The sequence below is a fragment of the Protopterus annectens genome, chromosome 12.part0, assembly GCF_019279795.1.
Source record: "Protopterus annectens isolate FY-2018-M chromosome 12.part0, PAN1.0, whole genome shotgun sequence".
NCBI lineage: Eukaryota > Metazoa > Chordata > Ceratodontiformes > Protopteridae > Protopterus > Protopterus annectens.
The window spans coordinates 1,384,887,361-1,384,908,580 of NC_056746.1; the positions used below are offsets into that span (position 1 = coordinate 1,384,887,361).

The 21,220-nt window shown below is 44.6% G+C and overlaps 1 protein-coding gene across 1 annotated transcript in view; it reads left to right on the forward strand.

Moving 5' to 3' along the window:
* Window positions 1–21,220, forward strand: part of CSNK2A1 (casein kinase 2 alpha 1) — a 1,738,971-nt gene that overhangs the window by 186,753 nt on the left and 1,530,998 nt on the right. The window lies entirely within an intron of this gene.

Here is a 21,220-nt window from a genome sequence, read left to right on the forward strand (position 1 = left end):
TGAGCGCCATTGGAGTGAATGAGACTGTTTCTCTCCACTAGAACAGTACCTTACCATACTGTGGTGGTTTCACTTTCAAAAAACTTATCTCCGCCTGGAAAAGCTTGCTGCAGTTGTCCAATTCATTGATGTCCAAGGCCAATGAATACAAGTAGTTTTCCAGCCAATTCCCTCCCCTAACTAACATCACAACGATCATCCTAAAATCCCACCGATGCTGTGATATCACTACTCCCTGGTCCTTCCCCTACCCATACAGAATGTAAAGACTAGAGCAAATAAACATTACATGGGTCAAGTCTCCTGCTGTGAGCAGTCAGTCACAGCAGGTAACAGCTCAAATTACCCTTAGCATTTTGACAGCTAGGGAAGTTGGTGTGAAGGGGGGGTGAGAGATGAGGCAAAATAGTACAATTCAGGCTTCACAAGAGTGCTGTTTAGCCATTTAAAAAAGGCAGCACTAAAAAGCACTTTGAAAGTATGTTCTGTGACATTTTGCTGTTTGTGTTTTTAGTAATCATTGAACGGTGTGGAATGTTACACTGCCGTCTTTCAATCAGTTAAGTTTAAATATGCATGTAAAATCTATGCAGTGACAGAAGCTTTAGGAAAAGAGGCCTGTGAGATGTAATTTTTTACAGGCAGGGACTGCATTGAGCGATACCTAGAGGCAGTCTAAACTATTAGTATCATAGGTAGGTACTAGGTTATCGGCCCTGAGGCCTATACAAGCCCAGCCAAAAAGGTACCTTGGCTTTTGCCACCCAAGAAAATTATTATAGGTTCATAGGTAGGTACTTGGCTCTCGGCCCTGAGGCCTATCAAGATGCTAAACCCCATGTGGTCAGACTCTCAAATTATGTATAAAAAAATATTTAAACCTGTAAATAGAGTGGTGGTTTAAAATGTAGGAAACGCCAAACCGTGATGACGTAAACATGTTTGAGTCTGTGGGTGAGTTTCTCCTTTAAAAACGAGTGTGAGGTAGACATATTCCCTTGGTTGAGTAAGTTTGAGATGCAGAAGACAGTTAGCCACCTTAATATAGTAATTTTTTGAAATGTGAGAATGAGGTCATAGGTTCATACTAGGCTATCTGCCCGAGGGCATTTACAAGCCTAGCCCATCGTTTTGTGGCTTACGCCACTTCTTTAGTATGGGGAACTATACCCATTATTTTGCTGTGCCTCTGTCGAGCAGTGACACTGAGGTAATCCCTGGGGTATATCTGCGATCTCCCATCCATTGGTCAAGATTTCTCTTGAACAAGGCCAGCAGTGCTCTGCCTCACATGTACCGGGATTTTGTTCCACAGCATAGGAGTCTTTGGGTGATGAATCTATCCCTCCAGCACGTCCTATTAATAGCCGTGTCAAGGTTTAAGTCTCCGCCCTTGTGGCTCTGATGGATCTAGATTTTTGAGGTGAAGCATATTCATCAAATCTGGGTTTGACATGGCCTTGTATGTTAGGCAAAGGTCACCTCTGAGCAAGCGGTGGCGACTGAATAGAGCTGGAGTTCTTTCAGTCGGGCAGCATAGGACAGATTTTTGAGACCCTTTATCCTTTTGGTGAGGAACTTTTGTGGCCTCTCCAGCTGCTGCAAGTGTCGGGTCAGATACATTCCGAATGGGGCATTGTACTCAATCATTGGTCTGATGAGTGATGAGTAAAGGGAGACTATGACCTCCCTTGATCTAGATGAGAATCCCTTCATGATAAGGTGGGCAATGTAGAAGGTCTTCCTAACTACTTTAGCTACATGGGTGTCGAATGACAGACTACTATCAACCTGGGTCCCCAGGTCCCTGATAACTTCTTCTGTGCTCAGTGGATTGCCACCTATTTGGTAGCTAGGGGTAACCTTGTTTTTCCCGAAGGGTATGACTATGCATTTTGGCATTTAACTTAAGGCCGTGGCTCTGGCACCAGTTATCCGTTTCTGTGAGACCCTTCTGAAGGATATCTGTGTCAGATGTGTTTTCTACTATGGCGCCCAGTTTGCAGTCATCTGCAAACTTTGTCAGCCATAACCCTCCTGTGTTTGCTTGTACTTTGGAAAAGTAGATGCCAAACAAGAGTGGGCCCAGGACTGAGCCCTGTGGGACACCACTTGTGACAGGCTTGAGTCTGACATGGCGCCAGCAACTCTGACCCTGTGGGTTCTGTCACTCAGCCAGTTTGCAACCCATCTTGTGATGTATGGGTTGACATTTAAGCTGATGAGTTTTCAATGATACCCGAGTGGGGTATTGTATCGAAGGCCTTAGCCAAATCGAGGTAGGCTGTATGGACTGCCTTTCCCTCATCAGTGGCTTTGGTGACTGTTTCGAAAAAGTCAACCAAGTTTAAAAGGCATGATCTGCCTTTGACAAAGCCAAACTGGGTTGGATCCAAAGTCTGCAAATTCCCTATGTCTTTATTTATGAGGTCCATTATGATCCTCTCCATGGCTTTGCAGATAAGGCTTGTCAAGCTAATGGGCCGGTAATTTCCAGGGTCTGTGGAGGCACCGCCTTTGTGAAGTGGTGCCACAGTTGCAGTGCGCCACTCCTGGAGTGCGTATCCAGAGGTAAGACTTTGATTAAACAGCTGTCCTAGCTGTGGGTTTAATTCCTCATTGAGTTCATGGAGCACACAGCCGGGGACACCATCAGGTCCCATGGATGCTGTGTTTTTGCTTTGGAGAGAGCAGTTCTCACTTGGGCGCTGGAGATGTTTGGGGGCTGCAATCGTTTGGTATAGATATCTCTCCTTTTGGGGGAGGGAGAAGTTTGCACTGAACCTGTCAGCCAGTATGTTGGCAATGTCTGTAGGATCAGTAATCTTCACATCATTTTGAACTAGCTCTGAGCATATCTGGGAGTTTCCTCCCAGGTTTCTAACATAGCTAAAGAAGGCCTTATGATTGTCTTTTGAGTCTTTAGCTATTTTTCTCTCGAAATTTGCTTTGGATGATTTTATGAGAGCTCTTAGTTTTTACTTATAGTGATCAAGGGTGTCTTACCTTTTAAGGATTTTGCTCTATCTTGTAGTAGCTTCCTCCTTTTGTTGTAGAGTTTGTTTATGGCTGGGGTCCACCAGACTGGACGCTTGCCTTTGGTACAAAGAGTCTTTGTTTTGCTTGGGATTGCCTTATCCATGCAGGTCCTGCAGGTGCTGGTAGAAGGCATTTGTAAGTGATTCAGCGGCTTGAGTACTGTTTTCCATGGCTCGGAGGCCTTAAAGGAGACCACACTAGTCTTTAGAAGTGTGAAGTCTGCTTTTGAGAAGTTCTTTACTGTGGTCTTTTTTATTTCAGGTGGGGGTGGGATGAGGACCTCCAGCGAGATTAGTTTGTGGTCTGATCTCACAAGTGAGGGGTACACCTCCGGTGTTGAACATTGTGCTCCCATGTTTGTGATGATGAGATCAAGTATGTTATCTCCTCTTGTGGGGATGGTGACTAGTTGTTCCATGGCATTTGAGTTTATGAATTCCAGGAACTTTTGGGCTAGGGTGTTTGTGCTTGAGTAGTGTTCCCAGTCTATATTAGAGTAATTGAAGTCACCTAGTATGATGGTGTTTGGTGATACATTTATCCCCTCTAGTGTTTTCAGGAAGGCCATGTGAGGTTCCTGAGTTTGTGAGGGTGGCCTGTAACATGCTACAATTTGCAGAGCAGTCTTGCCTATGGTTAATTGCACCTGGATGGTCTCCGATGCATCGTGCGTTGCCACCAGTCTTGAGGTGTGGGTGTCCTTGATGAATATGGATACCGACCTCCTTTCTTGGTATTGTCCGGATTTTGGGGCGGAGCATGATCTGAGGTAAAACCTGATAGCTGGGGTGCTCTCAGGAGCCTTGAACCAGGTTTCTGTCACAGCACAGACATCGATGTTCTCCATACTGAGAAGGGCATAGAGTGCGTGCATTTTGAGATTTAGACTTCTGGCATTGAGCAGCATTACCCTTAGTTTTTTTCCTTTTTTGTGTTCTAGGGTGGTAGGTTTAGAATTTGAGCCTTGCCTAAAAAGGCACTATGGGGTGGCAAGAGCCTTTGCCAATATCCGGAATCCCAGGGTGACGGGTGCAAGCCGTCCCTTGCGGCAGCGTGGCTTGTCCAGCATGTCATCCCAGGCAGACAGACACTGGATCCCCTTTGAATGACACCAGTGTTTAAGCCAATTGTTAAAGCTGATCATCTTATCTCTGTATTGTGGCATCATTCTTGGTGAAGGTAGGATACTGCTCAAGGTCAGGGTCATACCTGCCTGGGCTACATAATCAGAGAGCTCCTCAATGTCTCTTTTCATGTAGTCCAAGGAGGTGCGTCTCAGGTCGTTTACACCAGCGTGGACAATGACTGAGTCATATTTGTACCTGCTGTTGAGAGATCTGAGTGCTTGCGTTATGTGGCGGATTCTAGCGCCCGACAGGCAGCTTACTGTGACCTTCTCCTTACTCAGTCTGGTGGCGGGGCGTCAGTGTGTCTGACTATGGAGTCACCAATGACTAGTGTGTCTGGCATTGTGTTTGGCCTTAAGGGCTGTGACTGTTTGACACTCTGACTGTGAGGTCTATGTGTTGCAGGTGTTGTGTTCTGAGGTGGTGGTTGTTTGGGTGTCTGCTTTGGTGGCCTCTGCTGTTTTGGTAGATTTTTGATCAGAGCCTCCGAGTATGTCTTTGTGTGTTTGTGTAGGATTTGAGGTTGTAATGGTACTATGTGAGACTGGGTCTATAGTGTGTGTGGTAACCTTCTCCTCCTGACTGGTCTTGCCAGTCCTATGTTGAGAGAGCTCAGCCTCCAGTTTGGCCGTATAGTTGCATCTCTCGCATGTATTTGTGTTTTGTGGGAGGAGGAGAGGGTTGTCTGTGTACGAGGCAATTGTAACATTGCCTCAATATTCCCAGGTTCACCAGCTGAGCAGGAGAGGACACTAGCAACTGATCCCTCGACATGCTAGAAGGAATAGACAAAAAAAACTTTAAAAAAGATTCTGGGGGACGTGGGTGACCGAGAAATGGGGGGTTGCCTTTTTGGGGTACTATCTATGACCGAGTGCCGTATCAAGGTAATAAGTACTGTAGGAGCAAGTGCTACGTTTAACAGATAGAGAATAGTCTACTTGGAGTCAAGTAGAGATTATCTTTTTAATTATAGGATACGCTGATTAGATCAGTAGTATAGTTCGAGGAAGGTAGTTTTAAGGGAAAATTTGAAGAGTGGACTTTAGGTAGCCCTGATAGTTTAAACCTGCTTAACCGGCGCTGTCTTAGTGTGCAACGGTAGCAACTTCGAGCTAAATCGGGCTAAATCGCTAATCTTGGCTAAAAGCGTGCTTTATAGCAGGGGGCTGGAAAAGACAGGAAATGACCCAAAATGGCCAATAAACTACAAGTTACTGCCTTAAACCACTCCTCTGAGGACAAATGAAGGAGTTATGGAAATGACCCCTAGTGGCCAATAAAACTACAGTTTCAAGTCAGTAACCACCTCTACGGGGAGGGGTTTGAATCTTCTGAAATTTTGGCTGTGCAGATGCACTATGGATGTCCACAGGTAGTTCAGATTCTAACTGGTGTTTGCCTCTACCTCTAAAGTAATGCAGAAGGGTAATGTGTTTTTTTTTTTTTTTTTCCCTTTTTTTTTCTTTTTCTTTTCAGTGGCTGCCTTAGGCATAAAAACGTCAGTGGTCTTTTGTGAACAATTCATCCTTATGCAAAAACCAAGTACAAAGAATCAACAATGCTTGTAATGCAGAAATTCTAATTGTCTGTTATTTCTATCAGAGTTCTCCATGATGTGTATTTCTGGTCTGCCGTAATAGCTGGATCTGTGTAGTAATATTCCCAGAGAGGAGTCGCATCCTTTTTAGGGGAGATGAAGGTTTTTATCTGGTGCCGGTAACTGAGATAGAACCTTTATAAAAAGTTAGAAATTTTCACTAGATGCAGCTCAACAATAGAATAGCTTAATCCACTGTTTAAAGATCTGTGAAGTGCTAGTCAGAAATAGACAGCACTCTAATAGTGATGGTGTCCAAACCTTTGGAAGTAACACGTGTAAAAAGTATTCATTTACTTTTGAGTTTCTTTTCTTTTTTCTAATATTTGGCTTCTGGGCAGAAGTGGACTTACCTGTCTACTGCTGGAACTGGAGTAACCATGGTGTTAAATGGAAGGGAGTGACTGTTCCTGTGAAGCTTACCAGATGACTCTGTTAGGGGGGATTTCAAAGGGTATCCAATGTAGAGGATTTTGCAGATGAGGCCAGAGTAATAAATTTGAGGCCAGTATGATGCTCTGAAAATGATTTGGGCTTCTTTCCACGGTTTTCTGAACTAATTTTGGAATAAGGGAAATTGATGTGAAGCCTGAGTTCAGTGTTTATTTCTAGGTGGCAGCATCCCTGAGACATTTCCCTGAAGAGATGAGGGAGAAGTTTTTCAATTTTTGTTGGGGGGTGCAGATAAGTTGTAAAAGGGCTTCCCCTAGGTATTAAAAAAAATCTTCCCCCTTTACTGGTGAGCTGAGGGATCATTCATGTGACATCAGTTAATTATGGCTGAGCTTGCTCATTAAGAGAATTGGCTTTCCATGGAATGTGGCCAGCTGTCTGTGGTTTTTGGGTGTAGTATACCCAAACCACTTCCAAACAAAAGGGGTAGGAATGAATTCTTTCCTGCCTATATGTACTAAACTACTGTTGTGTAGGCTTTGTGGACAGCAAAAGCATTTTGAGGTGAGCAGTCTTGAAAAGCTTGTATTGCGAAAACTCTCATCTGTGCAGTGTTTAGACTGGCTTCTTTGATGGTGACTGCACTACTCGGGTCATCTGTCATTCAGTGACCTCCACCCCACCATAGGCTAGGTGAGTCTGATGACCATTACATGGTGGGAAGTAGGAGTGGAGAGTCAGGTTTGTAAGGTGTCAAAGTCCATTGTTTCAGGTGGGATTTGTTGGTCTTTGAAACCTTTGTGCTATGTCATGTGATCTAAATGAAACTACTGAATTTTTTAAATTGCTCTGAAAAATGCTTGAATAAAGTTTAGTATTGGGAACCATCTGAAGTTGCTGCCTTGTGTGTCAATTTAGCCATAGTAAGGCAGGGACTGTGGGAGTCATTTTCTGTAAATAAGGAATCCTTCATTTGTGGAAATTGGACTGCTTCATGTCGGAGTAGATAGTCTGGCATCTAGTGCAGCCTATGTTTCACTGCAGCTACAGACAGCATTTTTGGAACATCGTAAGGGTTGTGGTGAGACTGAATGAAATGTTCAAAATTGATGATGGCTGCTTCCCACCTAGAAGCATAGAAACCTTCTGGATTCCTTGGCCAAGTTTATACAGAGTTACATGTGTTGGAGGTATAAAGAGAACTTCCAGTCTCCGCCTGACTAGGGAGGATGGACTGAAGCATAAAGGGCTTTCAGTGGGTGAATTTGTTTAGGTCACTCTGATCACAAATATACATTTAATACTACTTTTCTTTCTTATGTATGTGTGTGTTTGTTTATTCACTGGAGAGGTCCGACTGGACACAGCTGTATTTTCAACGGAGGCTCTGGAAGAAAAGCTCCACAACAATTTATTACACCATACATAAGATATTTAGTTGAGCGTTGTGGTTTACACGTTCAGTTATAAAAAAATGTAGCAGATAACACATGATTGCATAAGATATTTATATAAGCATAGTGGTTTAGACATGCAATTAAAAGTATAGCAGGTAGTAACATATGAATGTTCTTACAGTACGTTTAGTAGAGACATTTAGATACTGAAGTGTCTGGAGTAATAAGTCTGGTGGGATTTCTTGGATAGCTGTTTTTTTTAATGAGGTTTAAGACATTTTCTTGCTGTACACTCTTAATGGGGTAGAAAGTTGGGGAGTGCAGGAGTGGGGCTGTGTGTGTGGTGGCCTCTGGATATCATCGTCTTGATCCATTTTATTTTTGTGATGATCATCTATTAAGATGGAAAGAGATGACCCCTCATTGCCTCCACAGTGGGACTTGTGCCATGTCTCAGAGGGCAGAAACTTGTACCCCTGTAGTTGCCATTTTTTCTTCTCTCATGGCTGTTGTTTTGGAAGTTATGACCACAATAGCATCTTCCTTGTCTTTGGTTATTCTACTTTTGGTGGCCATATTAAAACTAAAGCTGATGTGGACTGTGCTACATCTTGGAGAAAGTGTGAGAATTTGAAATTTAACATAAACAGCCGAGAGGCTCTTACCTTCTTTGTCCATGTTAACTTGGCATTTATTAACTTGGGTGAAAAAGTGGGCTTGTAGAAGAGGTTAACTCATTACAGACAAGTGAAGTTTCCAAGTGTTTCTGCTGTTGCATCCTACTGACACCTCTAAGTGTCCAATATTAACATTAATTCCAAAACTGTGCTACATACAGAGTATTGAAAGATTTCATCTTAAAGTTATTAGCATTGTTTCAATCTTTGATGTCAGCCAGAAGTGCTCTTCGCAGCACCTGCACTGTGCCCAGTAATGACTCTTCCTGCAATTCGTACGGGGTTACATGTATTGGTAACGTATCTAAATAAGATTGTAAATTCTTTGTAAGACCAGTTGCTTCTACTACTGTTGGAACTGTCTGGGTATCTTTCTTCCACATTGCTCTCGTTTCTTCCTGCAGATCCTGATATTTTATGACTGTGCGTCTGTACGCAAGACGGTTTAGTCACAGGGTGTGCTGATTTCAATGAGCAGTGCTACTTCTGTCTATTCATGGGCCTCTATATCCAGTTTTCTAGTATTTGTCTTTTGAACTGTTGGTAATGGGTGATCCCATGTGATGTAGATGTCATTTTCTATGATTTGTGGCTCATGTTTCCTATGTTTTTTTATCCACTTCAGTACCATAATGTGTTTGCACAATCCCCAGTGTAACAGTCTTGCCACATTATTATGCCTTTCAGTATACAGTCCTCTTGCCATTAGAATGTCACAACCAGCAACGAAGTGTGCAACGGTTTCCAATTTTACAAAGCCTACATTTGTCTGTTTCTACCTCTTTTTTTTTTAATGGACTTAGTGGGCTACAAACACATTGGTTTACAATCTTGGGTTGTCAATATTAACCTTAACCTTTCATCTCTTGATTTTAATTCGCCTCTCCCTAACCATTCCTGCAGTCGATCCTGATCAACATGCGGTCCTTGAGGTTTTCTGTGCTTCCAGCTATATTTATGCATTTCCTCATTTCTTGCCTTATCTGGTCCTTCACCTTTATATTCTTTTTTGGCCCATTCAGTTACTGCCTGATTTTTTATCTACTTCTGGCTTGATTTTCCTTTCCTGCTCGACGTCTATATGCTTCTGCTAGATTAAGCAGAGAAGTTGTCTTAGATTTATTGTCCTCCTCTTTAAAAACTTTCACTACATTTGGGTCTTGGAGGTCAGCAGATGTGTGCAGTCCCATGATTGGAGATCTATACTTGTAATCATTTTTTTTTTTTTTTTTTTTTATAAATTTGGTGAGAGTGAAGCATCCTAGTTTTCTGTCTGATCTATCCAACACGTTTTGTGGCCAGTCAGTCACTCCTTAACTGTAAGTTTAGGACAGGAAGAGCCAATTGGTTTATAGCTTGAATTCCGTTCCTAGATGTCAACGCTGTTTTCAGGGTTAAGTCAGTTTGCACAGAAGGAAGGTTTTGATGGAAACAAAAGCAAAGACTTTTTACTCTGTTTAAAATGTTCCATGAGGTTTGATCCTTGAAATGACAAGAGATGGATCCAGGAATGTTATCACCTTTAAGCTGAATCATGTAGTGCAAGAGTAGAGCGCTTATGATGTGTAGGTGCAGACTGATTTTACTCAGACTCTTCTCTTCGTTTTAATGTAGTACACTTGAGTGCTTGACATGTTTGTTGTGCAGAAATGGAGGAGGCTATGTGATATGAATGCCTATGTTGGAGAGCAGAGTTTTAACTGAAGGATGTGCTTGTGTGGTACAGTTAAGCAAGGGAAATGATCTAATATTGATGCAACAAAGTAGTATTTCATGGGGTTCATTTACTTAGTTGTGCAGGTAAGCCCACTGGATAAATTATCCCTTTTCAGCAGTGACCCAGGAGCGCTGTCTGGCTGACTTGGTCAGAGTCGCACAACAGGCAGAGATGGAAGGAATCAAACTCTTAACTTGTGGGAATAGAAAGCGGCTCTTTAACAGCTTGAAAGCTTTAGTCCTCTGAACCAACTACCAGTCCAAAATCCACTGTATAAAACTCCTTCCCTTTTTGTCTGCTGGAGGAGTTGAACTACAGACCCTGGAGATTTGATTTGATTTTAACTCAACCCCTGGTTTCCAAGACCAGTGCTAACACCTGAGCTACAAAGCCACGTAAATTTGTTCTGGGATTTTTTCGTGATATTGAAACTTCTTAAGACCTTTACAAGCCTAGCCGTTGTTACTTTGCAGAATAAAGACTGCATTTCCAGTGTTGCTGACTGTCGTCCTATTTTGTAGCACTCTTTGTGTACTAGTTTGTTAGTGCTGTCCTGCTATTGTGTGGTTTGTAGTAGTTACCAGAATTTTACCAGGTTTTCAATCCCAAAGGACTAAAGGATGGCTTATGTTTGTGCCTATGCCTTTGAGTATTTTTTACAGATGTCCCTTGTCTATAAGGGACATAAAAACGCCACCCCTGGAGTGAATTTGATTCCCCATCCATTGATCCAAACTCTGCTTGAAGAGGGTTAGGGAAAGGCTCTGCTTTCCATGAATAGGAAGCCTGTTTCAGAGAAGGAGTAATCTCAAGACACCCATCTGTCAATGCACCATGTTTTGTTAGTGTCACAGGCAAGGTTTAGGTCTTTAGATCAGGTGGTCCTCATGCAGTTTGTCTTGCGAATGTGTGACAGTTCCATCAGGGCTGGATTTCGGAGTGCCATGTCGGTTGGGCATAGATCACCCATTAATAGTTTGTAGGAGAGAGTAAAGGGATGGGGCTTTTGGTTCTGCATTGGGCATGTATACACCCTGTTTTTCCTTTTTTTTAAGGAACCTCTGCTGCTGCTCCAGCTGTTGCAAGTGCCTGGTCCAGTATGCGCCGAAAGGTGCATTGTGCTTGATTTTATAGGTATGATGAGGGCAAAGTGCAGTGGGACTATAACTTCCTTGGGTCTGGATGCCATGCCTTTACTTAAGCTGTGCCACTTAGGACTTCCTTACCACTGTGAGCACGTGGTGAAGATTCAAGCTACTGTTTTATATGTGTACATAGATCTCTCACCTCTGAGTCCACTCTTGGGGTTGTGTTACTGGTATAATTTGCCAGGGTATTTGACTTCTCAGGAGGTATGATTATGCATTTTTTTTGTATTTTGTTTTAGGCCATTACTGTGCAGCATCGTTGGGGAATTAAGTGATTGCCCCTAATTTGCACTCTGCAAACTTGGTCAGCCAAAGGACTTGTACATTGGCCTTGACTTCTGAGTATATGGTGAGGAGAGTACTAAAATGCAGATATGTTGGGTGGATTGTTGAAAAGGAAACTGTTAAATAAGGGCTAGTGTTACTGATGATGAATTTGCATGGCCTTAGGTGGTCATCTGTCCGTAAATTATGTGTTTTGGACTACTTGCACCGTCCCTTTAAGATAAAAGGTTGGAGGCTGATTCATTCAGAAAGTTATGCGATGGTATACGAGTATGCATGCTTCTTGCTCAGTGTCTCGCTTCCCCGCCCCCCTCTTCCAAGTCTTTTGAGTTTCCAAAACCAGGATGGGGAATGATCAAAGTATGACTAACGTTCATGACATTAGTATTGTTTCAATCTTTGTTGGCCAGAAGCGCTCTTCACAGCACCAGCTATGTGTTGTCCAGTAATGGTACCTGCAGTATGTATGGAGTTGCATGCATCTGTAATGTGTCCAAGTAAGATTGTAAATTCTTTAAGACCTGTTGCTCTTACTACTATTGGAACTGTCTGGGTATCCTCCTTCCACACTGCACTTGTTTCTTCCTGCAAATCCTGGTATTTTATGACTTTGTCTCTCTCTCTCTACGTAAGACCCTGTCGTCATTGGGTGTAGCAGTTTCAGTGGTCAGTGCTACTTTTTTCTTTTCTTGGATTACTATATTTAGTTTTCTTGCATCTGTTTATTTGAACTGTTGGTAATGGGTGATCCCATGCGATATAAACTTCATTCTCTCTAATGCTTTGCGGCTCTTGTTGCAGCTACTTCAATATTATGTTTGCACAATCTCCAATGTAACTGTCTTGCCAGATTATTATGTCTTTCAGTGTACAGTCCTCCTGCCATCAGTATATCACAACCAGCAACAAGATGTGTGACTGTTTGTTTTACAAAACCTCCATTTGTCAGTTTCTCCCACACGTTCAATGGACTTTGTAAACCAGTGTGTATGTAGTCCACTGTATCTTGTGCCTCCAATATTAGCCTTTCATTTTTTTTGGTTTAAGTTCACCACCTTAACCATTCCTGCGTTCGATCTTGATCAACATGAGGTTGTTCCAAGAGTTTTCTATACTTGCAACTATATTTATGCATGTTTTTTGGCACACGCAAGTTGCTGCCTGAATTTTTTATCATCTTGGATTTCCATTCCTGCTTGATGCTGATATCCTTCTGCTAGACTAAGCAGGGAAGTCATCTTCACCTTCTCATGTTTCAAAACTTTCCTTAGTATTTGAGGCTTTCGAGGTCAGTAGATGTGTCCTAAGATTGCCGATCTATACATGTATTCAGTTTTGAGGAGCCCATACCTCTTTCAGAACAGGAAATATATAGACTTGGTATGCACTAATTTTTAATCATTTGATCACTAAGCACCCTTTTCTTGTCTAACCTGTCAGTTTTGGAGTGATTGACTGGCCCCAATAGGTATCTAAGTTAGGACAGGAAGAGCAAATTGATTTATAGCTTGGACTTTGTCCAATACTTCCATGATGGCACTTGAATTCTCCCCTTCCTTTCCCTTACTGCTCTGTGTTTTAGCAGCAAGACTTAATCTGAAGTTAGCTGCACAGTAATGTATCCTGTTTACTTCCGTTATATCGCATATTTCTATGAACAGCCCTAATTATGGTGTTCCTTTGTTTATCAAATATCTTAACTTTTGTGGCTTTATTTACTTTCTGTAGTCTTTCTGTCATAGATCTTAAATGTCTATCCAGCTCTATTAAATACAAGTGACTGCTCTCATTTTCCTCTAAATTGAAGGCACAATGTTAAGTTGTCATTCTCACCTTCATTCTTGCTGGATGGGATCGGAGCCGATCCTCTGCTCCGACTCTGCCTATACTATAACTCGAGAGCTATTTTTACCGGCTCGAGGCAGCCCTATATCCCACAATACCATGCGCTAACTCCCCAGATCTCGTTTGCCGCTTCGCTGCGAGGTAGTCTGTTTTTACCGGCTCTGGTCAGTAAGTGCTTTTTCAGATATATATTCAGTCTCAGTAGTTTTTTTCCAGTTAGTTACCCTTCTTTAGGTCCCTTCTAACTGCCTTACCCTTTTTGGTAGCCCTTTTTCCCTTTCTTTAGTTAGTTTGTTATCTTGGGCCTACGAGCTTTTCCTTCATTTTCCCCCACCCCTTTCAGTGTGTGTGTGGGTTTTTAGTCAGTTCTCCTTAACTTAAATAAGTGTGTGTGTGTGTGTGTGTGGGCTGACTGTTCCTTTTTATTTTTTGTTAGGATGTCAAAGGACCCCAAGGTTTTGGGATTCAAGAAGTGTGACTCGTGCTGTCAGAAAATGTCTCTGACAGATGGTCACACTTCTTGTGTCTATTGCTTGAGGCCTTTACACCTGCAGGATTTAGTTCAAGAGTCCTGCAGGAAAGGCGTAACAAGCTCATCCTAAGGGACTTGTTAAAGCTTGATGACTCCCCGTCCAAGTCTGGCTCTGGGAAGTCGTCAAAAACCGCCAAACCCTCTGCTCCAGCTTCTGAGCAGAGGGCTGGCGTTATCGAGACGGCTCTGACCTCTGTTCCGGCTGGCTCCGAGGTGAGCAAAGTGGTTTCCGCTCCGAAACCATCATCTGAGCCGACCCCAGCACGCACGCGCTCTAGGTCCCCTTCGCTAGAGTCAATCAGATCGGCTCCGAGGTCCCCTCTCCTATCGGAGCGGAGTCATAGGACTCATTCATCGAGGTCATCCAGGCTCTCCGACCACGACATCGAGAGGGTGGTCAGTAGACTCATAAAATCTCAGGCGCTGGCCCAAATGCTCCAGAGCCCATCTCACCAGACTGTGGCTCCTTCGATACAGCTATCCATTCCTCCTCAGACTCATCTCTCGAGCTCGGAGCCGGAGTTTGTCGGAATCGTGACCTTGCCCACGTCTGAGCCGATACATCCTCCTTCGGCTCCGGTGTCGTCGGCTCCGACCTCTTCATTGGTTCCATCCGTGGAGAGGTCCGGGCGCCGAGACTCCATTGTCTGCTCCGAGGGGGGCGAGTGGCGTCGGACCCTTGTCCGACCCCGCTCTCCCTCTCGGAGCTTCGGCTCTGGTAAGTTCGGCCCCGACATCATTCTCGGAGCCTTCTTTGTCGGTTCCGGGGGCGGTTCCGGTCTCTTCTTAGCCGGTGCTACCTTTGGTATCTGATAGGGGAGCCTTCGAGGTGATGAGTGTGCTGGACCCAGTGTCCACTCCAAGGTTGTTCTGCAGCTCCTCCCTCTAGTGCCTGTTACGGTCTCTGGCCATCCTCTTACACCTGACAGCAGAGATCCAAAGCGTAGGGTACCCACCTTGGGTGTCTCCTCCTCTTCCGAGGGCTCCCCTGAAGTTTCAGTGGAACCCCCTAGGAAAAGAAAGTGCAAGAGGAAGCACATAGACTCCCCCGAGTCTGTTACGTCGGAAGGTTCCCCCAGATCCCCCTCTGAGGATGTCTCCTTTTCAGACATCCTGGAAATCGTAAGACAGAGGGGAAATTGGTCCACTCTCAAACCTTCAGAGGAAGAGTCTGTTTACCTTGACGCCTTGATCTCGCCCTTCCACCTCCTGGGTGTCTCCCCCTTTCGACCCACTAATGGAGGTAGTGGCTAGAAAGGCGTGGGCAGCTCCTGATTCAATGGAACCTACCCCTAGGAGGCCTTCTAAACTTATTTCTGCACCAGATGACAAATCCTTTCTCACCAAAGGTGTTTCAGTTGATGCTATGGTGGTAGCAGCAGCCACTAAGAAGGAATTGGCTGATCCTTCTGTATCTGTTCATCCTCCTAACAGAGAGTCCAGGACCATGGACAGGTACGGCAAGCGGACCTTTGCTTCAGCGACCTTTTCTATGTGATCGCTGAACTATTTGTCATTTCACCCGCCTTCAGAGAGACTTGCTCAAAGAGCTGGGTGAAAACGGTACAGGATCCTTCTGCTGCGGGGTTTAAGGACAAAATAAGCTCTCAGCTGGCTACCCTGAACTCCATTGTTAACTCCTCCATGCGGCTTATCTCTTATGTAGCCGATGGAGCGAGTAGGGCCGCTGGCACAGGCGTTGCGTTGAGACGTCACGCTTGGATGCGAGACTAACTTTGCCGATCCCTTCAAGGCGTCCTTCACCAACACCCCCTTTGACTGTTCGGAATTGTTCGGACCTCAGGTGAAGAATACCCTCACCAGATGCGAGCAAGATGGTAAGACTCTCTCTGCCGTGGGAGTCCGTTTTTCCACGCCTTCTAGACCTTATCCGAAGGGACAGAAGGGAGGAAAGATGTGGTTCTGCAAACCTCAGGGAGTCGCACCTGCCGCACGTGGTGAATTTCCCCCTAGAGGCAGAGGGGGAAATAACAGATGCCGCCCCAGGGGCAGAGGGGGTCCTCAAAACCAGGGCTCTAGGGAATCTTTTCCTGACCAACCCTTTCAGCATCCCTGAGAAGCTGCCCGACTGTCCGCCTTCGGAGGCAGTCGGGGGAAGATTATCTCTGTACCCGGAAGCCTGGCAATCCCTCTCCCAAGACACATGGGTACAGGAGATCATATCAGAGAGTTACAAAATCCCTTTCACTCCGGTACAACCGCCAAAACCCCTACCAGACGTACCACCCACACAAAGGGGTCAGGGTCAGCTAGAAATAAAAAAGCTGTTAGAAAAAAGTGTCATCCAGGCAGTCCCAGCAGATCAGCTAGGATCCAGAATTTACTCCGGATTCTTTTTGGTACCAAAAAAGACAGGAGAATGGAGACCCATTTTGGACCTCAGCAGGTTAAACAACTCTGTACTAAAGACAAAATTTTGGATGGTAACACTGCAGTCCATTCTACCCTTTTTGGGCAGAGACAACTGGATGTGCTCGTTAGACCTCCAGGACGTGGACTACCATATAAAGATACACAGGCGCTCCAGGAGGTTTCTTTGCTTCCGGCTGGGAGTCGGTCATTTTCAATTCAGGGCCCTGCCCTTTGGTCTCACCACAGCCCCCCGGGTGTTCACCAAATGTTTGGCAGTGGTCACGGCTCACCTGAGACAAAGGATTCCAGGTGTTTCCATACTTAGACGACTGGCTCATTTTCGCTACCACCAAACAGGATCTCATAATGGCCAGGGATTACACTATTCAACTTTGCAACAGTCTGGGTATTTCTATAAATTTTGCAAAGTCCTCCTTGTCGCCTTGTCAATGTATAAACTTTATAGGCGCCGTATTAAACACCACAGAAATGTCTGCAACATTACCACCTCAGGGAGTGACAGACATAAGGCGGAATGTTCAGCCCCTGTTTCAGCTCAACCAAGTCCAGGTCAAGCTAGTATTGAAAGTGTTGGGCCTCATGGCGGCGGCGATTCTTCTACTTCCATTAGCCCGCTTCCACATGAGGCTCCTTCAGTGGATGCGGTTTTCTCTGGTCCTTTCAACAGCTACCAATGACCCACAACGTTTTGATAACCCCATCTTGCAAGAAACATCTCTCCTGGTGGATGGTTTCCCCTCAGCTTTTTCAGGGCAGACCCTTTGTTCTCCCCCCTCCAGTTGCCACTGTCACAACGGATGCCACCCTGATCGGGTGGGGGGGGCATTATCAGGACAGGATGGTCTAGGGCACTTGGCAACAGTCAGAATGCCACCTGCACATGTCCTGGAGATGAGGGCGGTGCTTTTGACGTTGCAAGCCCTTCAGAACTCTCTTCCCACTGGGACTATAGCAATTCAAACAGACAATATGTCTGTGGTGTGGTACATAAACAAGCAGGGCGGAACAAGGTCCTATCCCCTCTGTCGAGAAGCACTCCGACTTTGGCAATGGGTGATTTCATCTCAACGGTTTCTGATAGCAACGCACATCCCCGGGAAGTCCAATGTCATAGCAGACAGATTGAGCAGAACTATCCTCATGCCTCACGAGTGGTCTCTAAATCAAGCGGTAGCAGACGGAATTTTTCGGAAGTGGGGCCAGCCTTGCTGCAACCTTTTCGCAACTCCCCAAAACAGCAAGTGCCTCGACTTCTTCACACTTTTTCCTCTGCCAGGCCAACCCCTCAGAGACGCTCTTGTTCACGTTTGGCCCCGGGATCTTCTTTATGCCTTTCCTCCTTTTCCGTTGATCCCGCAATTAATTCAGAAAGCAACCGCATTGAGATCCAAAATGATCCTCATTGCCCCATTTTGGCCTCAACAAGTTTGGTTCCCGTTCCTGCACAAATACCTACTGGAACAGCCTTGGCATCTGGAACCCCTTCCGGATCTGTTGACCCACCTCACGGGCAAGCTGCATCAGTCTCTACATTCCATCAACCTCACAGCTTGGTTGCTCCACTTCCAGCCATAGCCAGGCTTCCCCTTATTTCTCCTCCTGTTCGTGATATCATTCTGGCCTCCCATAAGTCCAATACTAGGAAGACTTATGCGAGTAAATGGAAGCGTTTTTCACACTGGGCACAAACTAGGTCCTTAGATCCTTTCCATGCACCCATTCATGAGGTTCTGGACTTTCTGGCGGAGCTTTTTCATTCAGGATCATCATCGGCCACTATCAGGGTACAATTAGCAGCCATTGCTAATTTTCATGTTGGACTCTCAGAAGCAAATATGTCCCACAAACTCTGTAAAGCCTTTCTCAAGGGCATCTTTTTGCTCAGACCTCCAGTCAAAGATCCACCCCCACAATGGGATTTGAATTTAGTTCTAACCTCACTAATTCTGCCCCCTTTTGAACCTGCAGCTTCTTGCTCTCTCAAACTTTCTTGGAAAACGCTGTTTTTAGTAGCTATAACATCTGCCAGAAGGGTATCGGAACTTCAAGCCTTGTCTGTCGGTCCTCCTCATTTGGTTTTTCATAAAGACAGGGTAACTCTCAGAACAAACCCTTCTTTCCTACCAAAAGTGTTATCGGAAGCAAATCAAAACCACTCCATTGATTTACCTGTCTTTTTCCCAGACTATACCAACAGGGCTGAACAAAAATTACATTCATTAGATGTTCATCGCCAATTACGGTATTACCTAGACAGGACAAAACAATTCAGAAAGTCAGACCAGCTCTTTCTCTCTTATGCTGCAGGCAAGAAAGGGCTTCCGGTATCGAAGGTTACTCTTTCCAGATGGCTGACATGTATTATTACCTTGGTCTATGAGTTGAGACACAGGCAACTTCCCTCTAGGCCTAAGGCTCATTCAACCAGGGCCCTATCGACTTCAACGGCGTTTCAAGCAAGGTTACCACTAGATGCCATTTGTGCAGCAGCTACATGGGCATCCAAACATACCTTTATTGCCCATTACAAGCTTGATTTAGCCTCCAGAAATAGAGCTGATTTTGGTTCCACTGTACTCAGGAGTCTGTTTCATTGAGCCACCCAGGACTAAGATGCTAGGGACGCTGTCCCATCCAGCAAGAGTGAAGGCGAGAATGACAACTTAACATTAAGAAGTTATGTCTTACCATAACGTTCCATGTTAGTTGTCTTCTCGCCTTCTTTCTTGCGTCCCTCCCTCCTGCTCCCTAGCCTGGATAGACTCGAGGTTCTGAGTCCTTCCATTTCTGGAGATACAATATGTTGCGTTTTGTTCCTTGTATCCTTAGTGTTACTAGCAGGTAATTTATTCTCGTAAAAGAGGATTATAATATTATTATTATAATATTATTATTTAATAGCTTCCAAACGAGATCTGGGGAGTTAGCGCATGGTATTGTGGGATATAGGGCTGCCTCGAGCCGGTAAAAATAGCTCTTGAGCTATAGTATAGGCCGAGTCGGAGCCGAGGATCTGCTCCAAACCCATCCAGCAAGAAAGAAGGCGAGAAGAAGACAACTAACATGGAGCGTTATGGTAAGACATAACTTCTTCATTTCCTGCGGACATTCTATAGAAAGTTCCACAGCATCTTCCTGTACCATATTTTCATTTTCATCCGGTCATCCATTGCTCTTTCATATAAATAGAAAAGTAAACAGGACACACAGCCAAACCAGTTGGTAAAAAAACTACAAGAAAATCCTAGCCAAGCTAGAGTTTTCACTGTTTCAGCTTTTCCCAGTTAGGGGTCACCACAGCGGAACTCTGGTCTGCTAATGATTGGCAGTAGATTTTTTACGGGTGCTGAGGTGCCAGCTCGACGCCCAACCTTCAGCGAAGGCACACCCATTCTGCGCATGTTTTTTGAACGCCACTCTACTGCGAGGAGGACATGCAGACTCCATGCAGAAGGCGCTCCAGCCGAGAATCGAACGGGAGAACCTCCTTGCTGTGAGGCAACAAATGCTACCGCTGCACCACTGCGGCTTCCTGTGATTCCTTAAAAACTGTTGTAAGAGGATAATGGGATAAATGCAAATGATCCCTTAAGGACATCAGGTGTTTTAGCTATATGGCAGCTCTGAATACCCATGGCTTTTTTTTTTCTTATGCCTGTTAATGGACAAGTGCGGCTACTACTTTGCCCTAATTCCCCCATAGGGGCAGTCACCAAGGGATGCTGTACTTCACAGCTGGCCCCCTTAATGCCTTCCCCCAGCCCTGTTGATTCCAAAATTTCTGCTGAAAGCTGTTAGGTCAGAGCGCAGTGATCCACATTGTCCCCTATTGGCCTTAAATTTGGTTGCCCTTCCTATGGCCTCACTTGTTTTACCCACCATGGAACCTAGGTCCGTCTTTGGACCTCCTGTCTCACCCAACAGGCATGTTACACCCAGATATACCAAACCTCAAGCTGACTGCTTGGTTTCTCCAGTTCCCTTAGTAGCCCAGACAGTCCATGGTCTCATCACCTGTCTGATGTATAATTCTCTTCCCATAAACCCTTGACAAGGAAAACCTACTTTCAAGTAAATGGAAAGGGTTTGCCCTTCGGGCTCAGCAAGATAATCTTGACCCCTTTTCAGCTTCCGTTATTTCCATTTGAGTTTTCCTTGTTCACCTTTTTTCAAAACGGTGCTAGTAGCTCAGCTGTTCTGAGTACAGCTAGTAGCAATTTCAAATCACCATGCAGGATTGAATGGTGCATCCACAGCTTCTGACAAATTGAGCAAGGCCTTCTTGAAAGGGACACTTCTAAAGTCTTCTTTTAAAGACCCTACATTTCCGTGGGACTTGATTTGATGTTTCAGTCTCTCACACAACCTCACTTTGAACCTACAGCAACATGTGACCTTGTATCTTTTCATGGAAAACCATTGTTTTTGTTTCCATTACTTCTGCAGTAAGAATTTGAGATCCAAGCACCATCTTCTAAACCTCCTTACTTGGTTTTCCACAAAGTGTGACCTGATGCACCAACCTATCCTTTGGTGTCAATAATACTATCAATTTGCCAGTGTTTTTCATAAGTTTACCAAAGGAGAATGTCTTACATTTATTGAATGTTCTAGACAGTTGCGGCGATTCTATCTGCATAGAACAGAAAAAAATCTGGAAAGCAGACCAACTATTTATCTCCTCCTGTGGACCAAAATAGGGTAATTTTGGAAAACTATTTTCCCAATCAAAGTGGCTGAGAAATGCAATCTCCTTTGTCTGTGCTAAATTGGACATTTCACTTGCACAACCATTGAAAGCGCACTCCACTAGCTTTGTGGCTTCTTCCACGTTTTTTTGATCAAGGATGTCTATGGATATTTGTGCAGCAGCAACTAGCGCTACTACTCGTACCTTTATCACTCCTTATAAGTTGGATCTGGTCTCCAGAGGTAGGGCTGCATTTGGTTGTATGGTGCTCAGGAATATCCTTCCTTGAGTCCACCCTGGGTACAAGTAGCTAGGGACACTGTTCCACTTGAGGGTAGAATGAAGATTGACAACATCAGGTAAAGTTGTGTATATA